This window comes from Sapajus apella, unplaced genomic scaffold (assembly GCF_009761245.1).
Source record: "Sapajus apella isolate SASKATOON/1434 unplaced genomic scaffold, GSC_monkey_1.0 scaffold10, whole genome shotgun sequence".
Lineage (NCBI taxonomy): Eukaryota > Metazoa > Chordata > Mammalia > Primates > Cebidae > Sapajus > Sapajus apella.
Genome location: NW_022436950.1, coordinates 35453383 through 35462119, shown reverse-complemented (window position 1 = coordinate 35462119; position 8737 = coordinate 35453383). Strand labels below are relative to the sequence as shown.

Sequence of the window (8737 nt, the reverse complement as noted above, 5' to 3'; positions counted from 1 at the left end):
CTGGGTCATCAGTTCTTATATTTTTTCTCATGGTGTTTTCTCTTTTCCACTATCTCTGTTTGAGAAAGAAAGTGACCCCATGCTTCCTTGTCTCAGAAGAGATTTGCAGTGTGGTAAAATATGTAAAAGACTTTCTAACTTTTGTTTCCAAGAATTTGAGCCTTTAGGAGTCCTTAAGCAAAAAGGAAGACAGCTTTCTTGGGTAGGGGCAGAGTGTCTAGGGAGCACAGGACTTTCCCAGGTTAGAAAGAGATTGCCTGTAGAATGGTAGGAGGAAGAATAGTCTGTAGGGGCCTTGAGTAGTGGTCACCTGTGCACTGCATACTGGCTGTGCTGGTTCAAAGCCATATCCCATGATTTTCTAGCCCAGAGCTTACTAGTAGGCAAAAGCTTATATGCATGTTTTAATTGTGTGAGATTCTGAATCCTGGAATGAAATAACTTGTGAGGAATTCTAAGGATAAAACAAAGAAATTTTGAAGAGCTTCCTAACAGGAGAAAAAGGAGGGAGAGCCTACTATTTGGCCAGGTTGGTGTATCAGATGACACTAAAAAGAGACAGTCACTCCATTCTGATTTTATTTCCCTGTTTTTCAGAACTAGGGCATGTGAAATAAACTTACCTCTCAACTGAGGCATGCAAAGGAAACATGGCTAAGAGGATTCCTCAGGCTAAGTGTGCTGGTTAGTCTTCACCTCTATCCTTCTCTGTCACATGGGCTGTCTTGCTAATTGCCTTCTTGTTGGGTTTGGCCAGTGGGAAGTATTGGTGGGCAGTTCAGAGATGGATGAGAGAGAGCCTGGGGTGTTTCTTTGCAGCACCTTCCCTGGCTTTGGTGCCTTATTCCTTTACATCAGTGGACCCTCCTCCTGTTCCAGTTCCAGTATGCACACAGTTCTAGCAACAACACTTCCTTTTCCTGCCCGTTGGGCTTAAGGGGCTGTGTTGGCTATTCTTTGCTCTTCTGAATCCACTCACCTCGCTCTTCCACCTTGCTGTGTGCCCAGGTGGCTCTCCTATATGGACTTTACTAAAAATCTCCCTTTCTTCTGGCATCCAAGTGGGCTTGGCCAATAAGAGGCATCAGCAGGATGTCAGAGTGAAGACAGTGAGGTTGGCATTCATTCCACTGTCCTCACATACCTCTCATACTCCCTCCCCAACAATGCTGGGTTGGTGCTGGACTGTTGGCCTCTACCAAAGGCTGTCAGGGCTGTCTCATACTACAATCTCTGTGGATTCTAACAATAGTTTCCAGCACTTACTCATTCAGACCCAGGGATATTCACTTCCCCTGTCCTTACTCCCCCAAGATACTGAACCATCACTTTTTATATATTGTAAATACTGCCCACAGCTTTGTAAGTGGTCCCCTTCCTTAATTACCTAGTTTAAGTGGGTCATTTAGCTCTTTCTGCCACCCTAAATCATTCAGAGTCTTAACCAGCTTTCCATTGTCTCTGGGTGCTGTGCCATCCCTGTTTCTTTAACTCTGCCCATATCCCTATAAGTGGTCTTCTGTTAAAGTCTCTTCATGTTATCCCTCTGGGGAAAGAAGGGGGATTCTATGTCTTGACTGATACACTAAGTGAGGACATGATTAGACCTTTACTTGCTGCATTAAGGGAATTTACATTCTCAACCACAGACAGATTATAACTCAGAACTGAAGTCACTTGTGTTAGCACTCTCAAAATATCATCAATTATTCTGTAAAAGCTGTGGAGGCTAGGAAACATGATAGGGAACTAGAGATGAGCAGCTGTAGTACGTGAAGTCCCCCAAAAGGAGAGAAAAGTGGCTTCCAGCAAATTCATATCCATGAAAACATAGGCTCCTAGTAAAATGCCAAAACAAATTCTTAAGCAGGTATTTTATGATTACTTAGAGAAGTAGTCATCACCAAGAGGTCAGCAGAATTATTCTGTAAGAGAGGAGTAAACAAACATTTTACATCTTTCATAAGATCTTCAGACTAAATAGTTAGAGAATCATTGGTCCATAACATACATGGATTTCAAGTAAAATTCTATGAAATAGCTCATGATATTTTAGAGAACAAATGGATACTGGCTGAGACATATTTGGATGGATCAAGTGATAGTTTGAATACTTGCATCCAAAGATAACTAATTGATCAGTTTCATGCTGGAAGTAAATCTCCTGAGGTCTTCTCTATGGCTTTGTTTTCAGCCTTTTAAAAGAATTTTCACTGGACATTGATTTGAATGAGCATACAGAATGCACCTTTGTTATCCACAAATTTGACAAATTGTGGGCAAGCAGATAATATTCTGGGTTATAAAATCATGATTTGAAATTACCTCAACCAGTTGGAATTTTAGACTTAAAAATGAAAGATAAAACACACTAGAGAGAGGCATAAGGATTGGAAGGGAAGAAACAAACTGTCATCATTCACAGATAACATGACTGCATATGTAGAAAGTCCAAAAGAATCTACAGACAAATTATATTGATATGTGACTTTGGCAGGGTCTCTGGATACAAGACATAGATACAAAAATCATTGTATTTTTATATACCAGCAACAAACAAGTAGAAAATGAAATGTCATTTGCAACAGCATATAAACCATTAACTACCTAGATATACATTTAACAAAAGACATGCAAGATGCTTACCCTAAACATTACAAAACATTATTGACAGAAAATTAAAGAATTCCTAAATGAGCAGAGGAAGAGACCAGACTAATGGGTTGGAAGACTCAGTATTATAAAGAAGTGAGTTCTGGCCGGGCATGGTAATCCCAGCACTTTGGGAGGCTAAAGTGGGCAGATCACCTGTGGTCAGGAGTTCAAGACTAGCCTGGCCAACATGTTGAAATTCTGTCTCTACTAAAAAATAGCAAAAATTAGCCAGGTGTGGTAGCGGGAACTGTAATCCCAGCTACTTGGGAGGCTGAGGCAGGGAGAACTACTTGAACCCAGGAGGGGGAAGTTGCAGTGAGCTGAGGTCACCTGACTGCACTCCAGCCTAGGTGACACAGCAAGACTGTGTCTCGGGATGACAGTGGGGGAAAGAAGTGAGTTCTACACAAGTAAATGAATGGATTCAACAAAATTTTGGTCAGAACACCATAGATTATTTTGCGGAGATTGCCCAGATAGTTCTGAAATACGTATGGAAGTACAAACAACCTAGAATAGTAAAAGCATTTTAGAAGCAGAACAAAATTGGAGGATATACATCATCAGATATATCAGGCTGATTAAAATATGTAGTATTGGCAAAGGAGAGGCAAAATGACCAAAAGGAACAGAATAGAAAGATTAGAAACAGAATCCACACATGCATTTTGCCTGACTTATGACAAAAAAGTCCCTCAATGCAATACAGAAAGGATGATAATTTCAGTAAAAGATGTTGGGTCAATGGCTATCCAAACGAAAAAAGTCTATTTTGATGTCTGTCTCATACTATGCTCCCAAATTTTGCTCCCGACTGGTTGTCAATCTAAATTTTAACAGTAAAACAATGAAGTTTTTAAAAGGAAATGTAGTAGAACAATTCCATGATTCTGGAATAGGCAAGGATAGCTTAAACAGGACATAAAAAATATGCTAATTATAAAGAAAAAAAATTGGTTAATTTTGTTTTATCACATATACCATTAAGAGAATGAAGAGGCAGTATAATTACATAATGGAGTGTTTTCTAACAAGAAAAATGAACTAACAATAGCCATACAAGACATTGTGGATGAAACTTACAAATCTAATACTGAGCAAGAGAGTACACACAGTATGATTCTGTTTATGTAAAACTCAAAAACACAAAAATTAATCTGTGCTGCTAGAAGGCAGGGGAGTGGTCACCGTTGGGCTGATAGTGGCTGACAGAGGGTGTGAAGGGGCTTCTGAGGTGCTGATTACATTCTCCTTTTTGTTAGTTACACATGTGCATTCAGTGTGTGTGTGAAAATTTATTGAATTAATTCACTTATGATATGGCACTTTTCTGTAGATATATAATTCATGAATAAAAATTTTAAAAGTGGCTGGGTACGGTGGCTCACGTCTGTAATCCCGGCACTTTGGGAGGCCGAGGCAGGAGGATCATGAAGTCAGGAGTTTGAGACCAGCCTGGCCAAAATGGTTAGCCCCCATCTCTACTAAAAATACAAAAATCAGATGGACATGGTGTTGCATGCACCTGTAATCCCAGCTACTTGGGAGGCTGAGGCAGAAGAATCACTTGAACTGGGAGGGGGAGGTTGTAGTGAGCCGAGATCGTGCCACTGCACTCCAGCCTGGGCAACAGGGCGAGACTCAGTCTCAAAAAAACCTTTTTTTTAAGTTAATAAAAATAAATACAAAGTTTTGAATTAACATACAAACAAATGAATTGCACAAGTAGCAGCCTGGGGAGTTTAGCTACAATAAACAGACTCGGAATTTTCAGTATTTTAAAGAGTAAACATTTATTTCTCATTTATGCAAAGTCTGATGGGAAGCCTACCTTCATGTGGAATGTGTCCTCCAAGGTATCTGCAGCAGGGGAAGAGAGGAATGAAAGAGGCATACTGGCTCCTAACTGCCTTGACTCAGGAGTGACATATGTTATTTCTGCCCCAGAAACTACAAATGTGGCCCCAACAAAACTGAGGAGGCTGGGAAGTGCAGGAAAGCAAATGGGATATTTGGTGAACACTGACTGTGCTGCACTTAGCTTGATGGCAGTTGGCTTGAAAAATACTGCAGTGTTTTTAGTTAACTACAAATGAAGCTTGTGCCACCTGCGTATGTGTAATTGGTTGCTAGGCATAAGGCAACTTTGGAAAGCACTGGAAAAAAATAAATATGGTACTCAGAAAAAAAACAACAACAGCGAAAGAAGGAAGGAGTTTTCCAGTTTTATTCCATCAGGGTCAGGTCACATTTGAAAAATTGTGTTCATTTCTGGATATCATCTTTTAAAAGTGACATCGACAGGCTAGCACATGTCCAGAGAATGTAACTACAAAGATATATTAGCCATGGCAGGCTAGGATATATTTTGATGATAAATAAACCCTCAAATCTTTTTTTTGTTTGTTTGAGACAAGGTCTTGCTCTTTCACCCAGGCTGAAGTGCAGTGGCGTGATCACGGCTCACTGCAGCCTTGACCTCCTGGGCCCAAGCTATCCTTCCACCTCAGCCTCCCAAGTAGCTGGGACTACAAGTGAGCCACCACATCCAGTTAATTTTTAATTTTTTTTGTGGAGATGGGGGTCTTGCTATGTTGCTCAGGCTGGTTTCAAACTCCTGGGCTCTAGCAGTCTTCCCTCCTTAGCCTCCCAAAGTGCTGGGATTACAGGTGTGAGCCACTGCATCTGGCCCAATCCTCAAGTCTTAATGGCTTAATACAACACTCATGCCACAGTCTGACATGTTCATGAGAGGTAGCCTTCTATGTGCTGACACAGGGATTCGAGCTTCTTCCATTTCACAGATTCCATGCCTCTTAGTGCATCCTGAGAATTTTCCACAGGATCCCCTGGCTAGGAAAGCCAATGAGTGAAAGAGATCAAGGAAGATCTCATAAGACATATGGTCGGGCATAGAAGTAGCACACATACATTTAATCTCGTTTTATTGGCCAAAACCCAGTCACATGCCCCAACCTAATGGCTAGAGTATTCTTGTATGCCCACGAAGAGGAAATGGGATTGGGGAGCATCTAGCTTGCTCTGCCACAAATGGTGACAGATCCAAAGTCATGTGAGACACCGTTGAAGGAGCTAGATAAAGTCAAACTGGAAAAAAAATGATACCTCTTCTCAAATATATGAAAGGAAGCAGACAATAGATTCCTCAAATATTTAGAGTGCTATTGTGTGGAAAAAGGAATATACTTATTCTGGATAGCTTCTGAAGGCAGAACTAGGAGGAAAGAGTGGGACAAATGAGACAATTTTTTATCTGTTTGGTATAAGAAAGAACTTGCTGTCAATAGAGCTGTTCATCTCAGAGCAGATTACTCTGTGAGTACTAATAAATACTATTTTATCAAGTTCTTACTGTGTGCTAAATTCTTTTTTTTTTTTTTTTTTGAGATGGAGTCTTGTGCTGTCACCCAGGTTGCAGTGCAGTGGTATGATCTCGGCTCACTGCAACCTCCGCCTCCCAGGTTCAAGTGATTCTCCTGCCTCAGCCTCCTGAGTAGTAGCTGGGACTACAGGTGCATGCCACCACGCTCAACTAATTTTTTGTATTTTTAGTGGGGACGGGGTTTCACCATGTTAGCCAGGATTGTCTCAATCTCCTGACCTCATGATCTACCCTCCTAGGACTCCCAAAGTGCTGGGATTACAGGCATGAGCCACTGCACCGAGCTAATTCTTAAACCATTTAGTTGTAATAACTACTCTTGAAATAGTACTACTAATGTCTGTATGTTGCAGATGAAGAGAGGTCTTAGAGACTGTGTAACTTGCCTAATGACACACATAGAGTAAGAGGCAGGACCAGGATTTGAATCCTGGTCTTTCTGAATCCAAAGTGTGTGTACTCAAACGTTAGGCCATACTGCCCTTAAGGAATTTTGCTTTTAGGTAGTGTGGATAATAACAGTTCAGTAGGGATATTTCAAAGAGGATTTCTTCATTGTGTTTGAGTTGAACTGAAATGGAAGCTGTCTCATGACAGGTATGTGTAAAGAAACTTCTGGGTGCTCACTTCAGCAGCACATACATTAAAATTGGAATGATGCAGAGAAGACTAGCATGGTCCCTGTTCAAGGATGACACGCAAATTGGTGAAGCGTTCCATATTTTTACCACCTGAATTTTGTAAAAATAAAAATAAATAAAATAAAATAATTTAAAAAGAAACTTCTGTGGCCATTGCAAGGCTCTGTTAAGTAATAACTAGTGCTTTGGTGTTGGGTGCTGAGGAAGGCAGAGGACTCATACAGGGAAGCAAAGTTAAGCAAAATTCAATGCTGTTCCAACTAAAACTTCGCCATGAATGTGTGGTTGCCCTAAGTGATTAATAAACAGTAGGAAGTTTGGGGGTGAAAATGACTCATGGGGCCACCTCCTATGCATGAAGGTTTGGCTACCACCAAAGCAAATCTTGATATGGCCACTGCCAGGAATATTGCTGGGCTTCAGTTGGATGCTCAACATCTCCCCCTACAGGAGTCAGGGACGCAAATCTTCTACTTGTGTTGGCTCTAGAAATTTGTTTAGTTCACATTCAGTTGCATAGAAGCAGGTGCTGGCAGCCTTAGTAATTTTGCCAGGTAGCCGTGGAGACGCTGCGTTGCTTCAGAAATTCATAGTCTACAAAGAACAAGTGGATTCTGGGATTCTGAAAGCATTGGAAGCGCATCATAACTCCCTGTCTCTGGCTTGCATTTGTAAAAGTAGATGAGCAAAACAAATATAACCGGAACCAAGTATCCAAACTGATTAAGAGACTCATCGGACAGAACACGGCACTACTAGACCTGCATCCTACCACAAGCAAGTTCTTAATCTTCACTCAAGTGGCCATTCAGGAATTGCTACATGCGAAGAATACAACACTGCAAAAAAATGCTCTCTATTTGGTAAAAATGTATACCCTGTCTAAAGTGGTTCAGAAGTCAGTGCCTACGTCATTTAAATGTGAAAGAAAACAGAATTCACCTAAAAGGAGAATAAAGAGTTAATATATTTGGAGCACAGAATTGAACAGATTGCCACACTTGGGCAAGAAAATTGCTACAAGATTTCCAGTAGCTAAAGCTGTAAGAGAAACACAGTTATATATTTTTCATTTTCTGACAACAGGAAGCAAATAAATCCAACAGCAGATAGATTTTTTTTTCTTCCTGGAAATAAATGAAATCACAAATGAATGGTATGGGTTTTTATATAAAATGCAGAGATTTATGGAGTGAACAGAATCTTAACTTCAGTATAAAAGATACTGAAATGAGACCTCAGATGCCTCTTGAATCAACCATCCATAAAGACAGAGAATATAACTTTAAGTAACAATGAAGTCATTTTTGTAACAGGCTCTTTGACGCTGTGCAGAAATTCTTTTTCCAAGGTTTAAGTTAATAAAGGGACAGAACTGTGAAACTCTATATCGGGTATTCTCAAGCTTTAATGAATTACTTTGATTAAAAAGTGGATTTTTGGGCCCCTCTCCCAGAGCTTTGGATTCAGTAGGCCTGGAGAAGGGTCCAGAAATCTGCATTTTTAACTCTCACCCCACCAAGTGTTTGAGATGGAGGTGGTCTGTAGGTCCGATTTTGAGAAACACAGATGGAATGACATAAGTGGACTTTGGGCAGGTGTTAGGCCAAGATCTGTTTGCAAGTGGGTGGGAAACTAGCTGGAGGCATTTCACAACCTCTGTGGAGCTGAGGCTCATTTGGAAGAAGGGCTCAGGTTCTCATGTGGGCCAGGAGCTGCACTAGATGCTTGCATATACTGACTCATTTAAAGAACCAAGGAGCCACAGACAGCACCTCTCTTCACAACACATTAGATTTGATGTCTGTTTAAATTGTCTACCATGAATTGCTTAGAGCAAAAGCTTACTGTAACATTCTAGTTACAGACTTAGGTGAGCATGCTGGTATGTCCAGAGTCCCAGGAATGTTAATTGTATCCCTAGATGGCCTCATTTTTTCTGTTGCGCACAGTTATGAAACATAGTTTAAGAACTATGAAAAGAATTTGTGCTTTGAAGTTCTTCCTACGTCTGAGAAATCTAAACATGCCGGTGGTC

The 8737-nt window shown here is 40.7% G+C and overlaps 1 non-coding gene across 1 annotated transcript; it reads left to right on the top strand.

Moving 5' to 3' along the window:
- Positions 1–6677: 6677 nt before the first annotated feature.
- Positions 6678–6784, top strand: LOC116552103. Its single transcript, XR_004269220.1, has one exon. It is a non-coding gene; the product is annotated as a U6 spliceosomal RNA (small nuclear RNA).
- The last annotated feature ends 1953 nt before the right edge of the window (positions 6785–8737 follow it).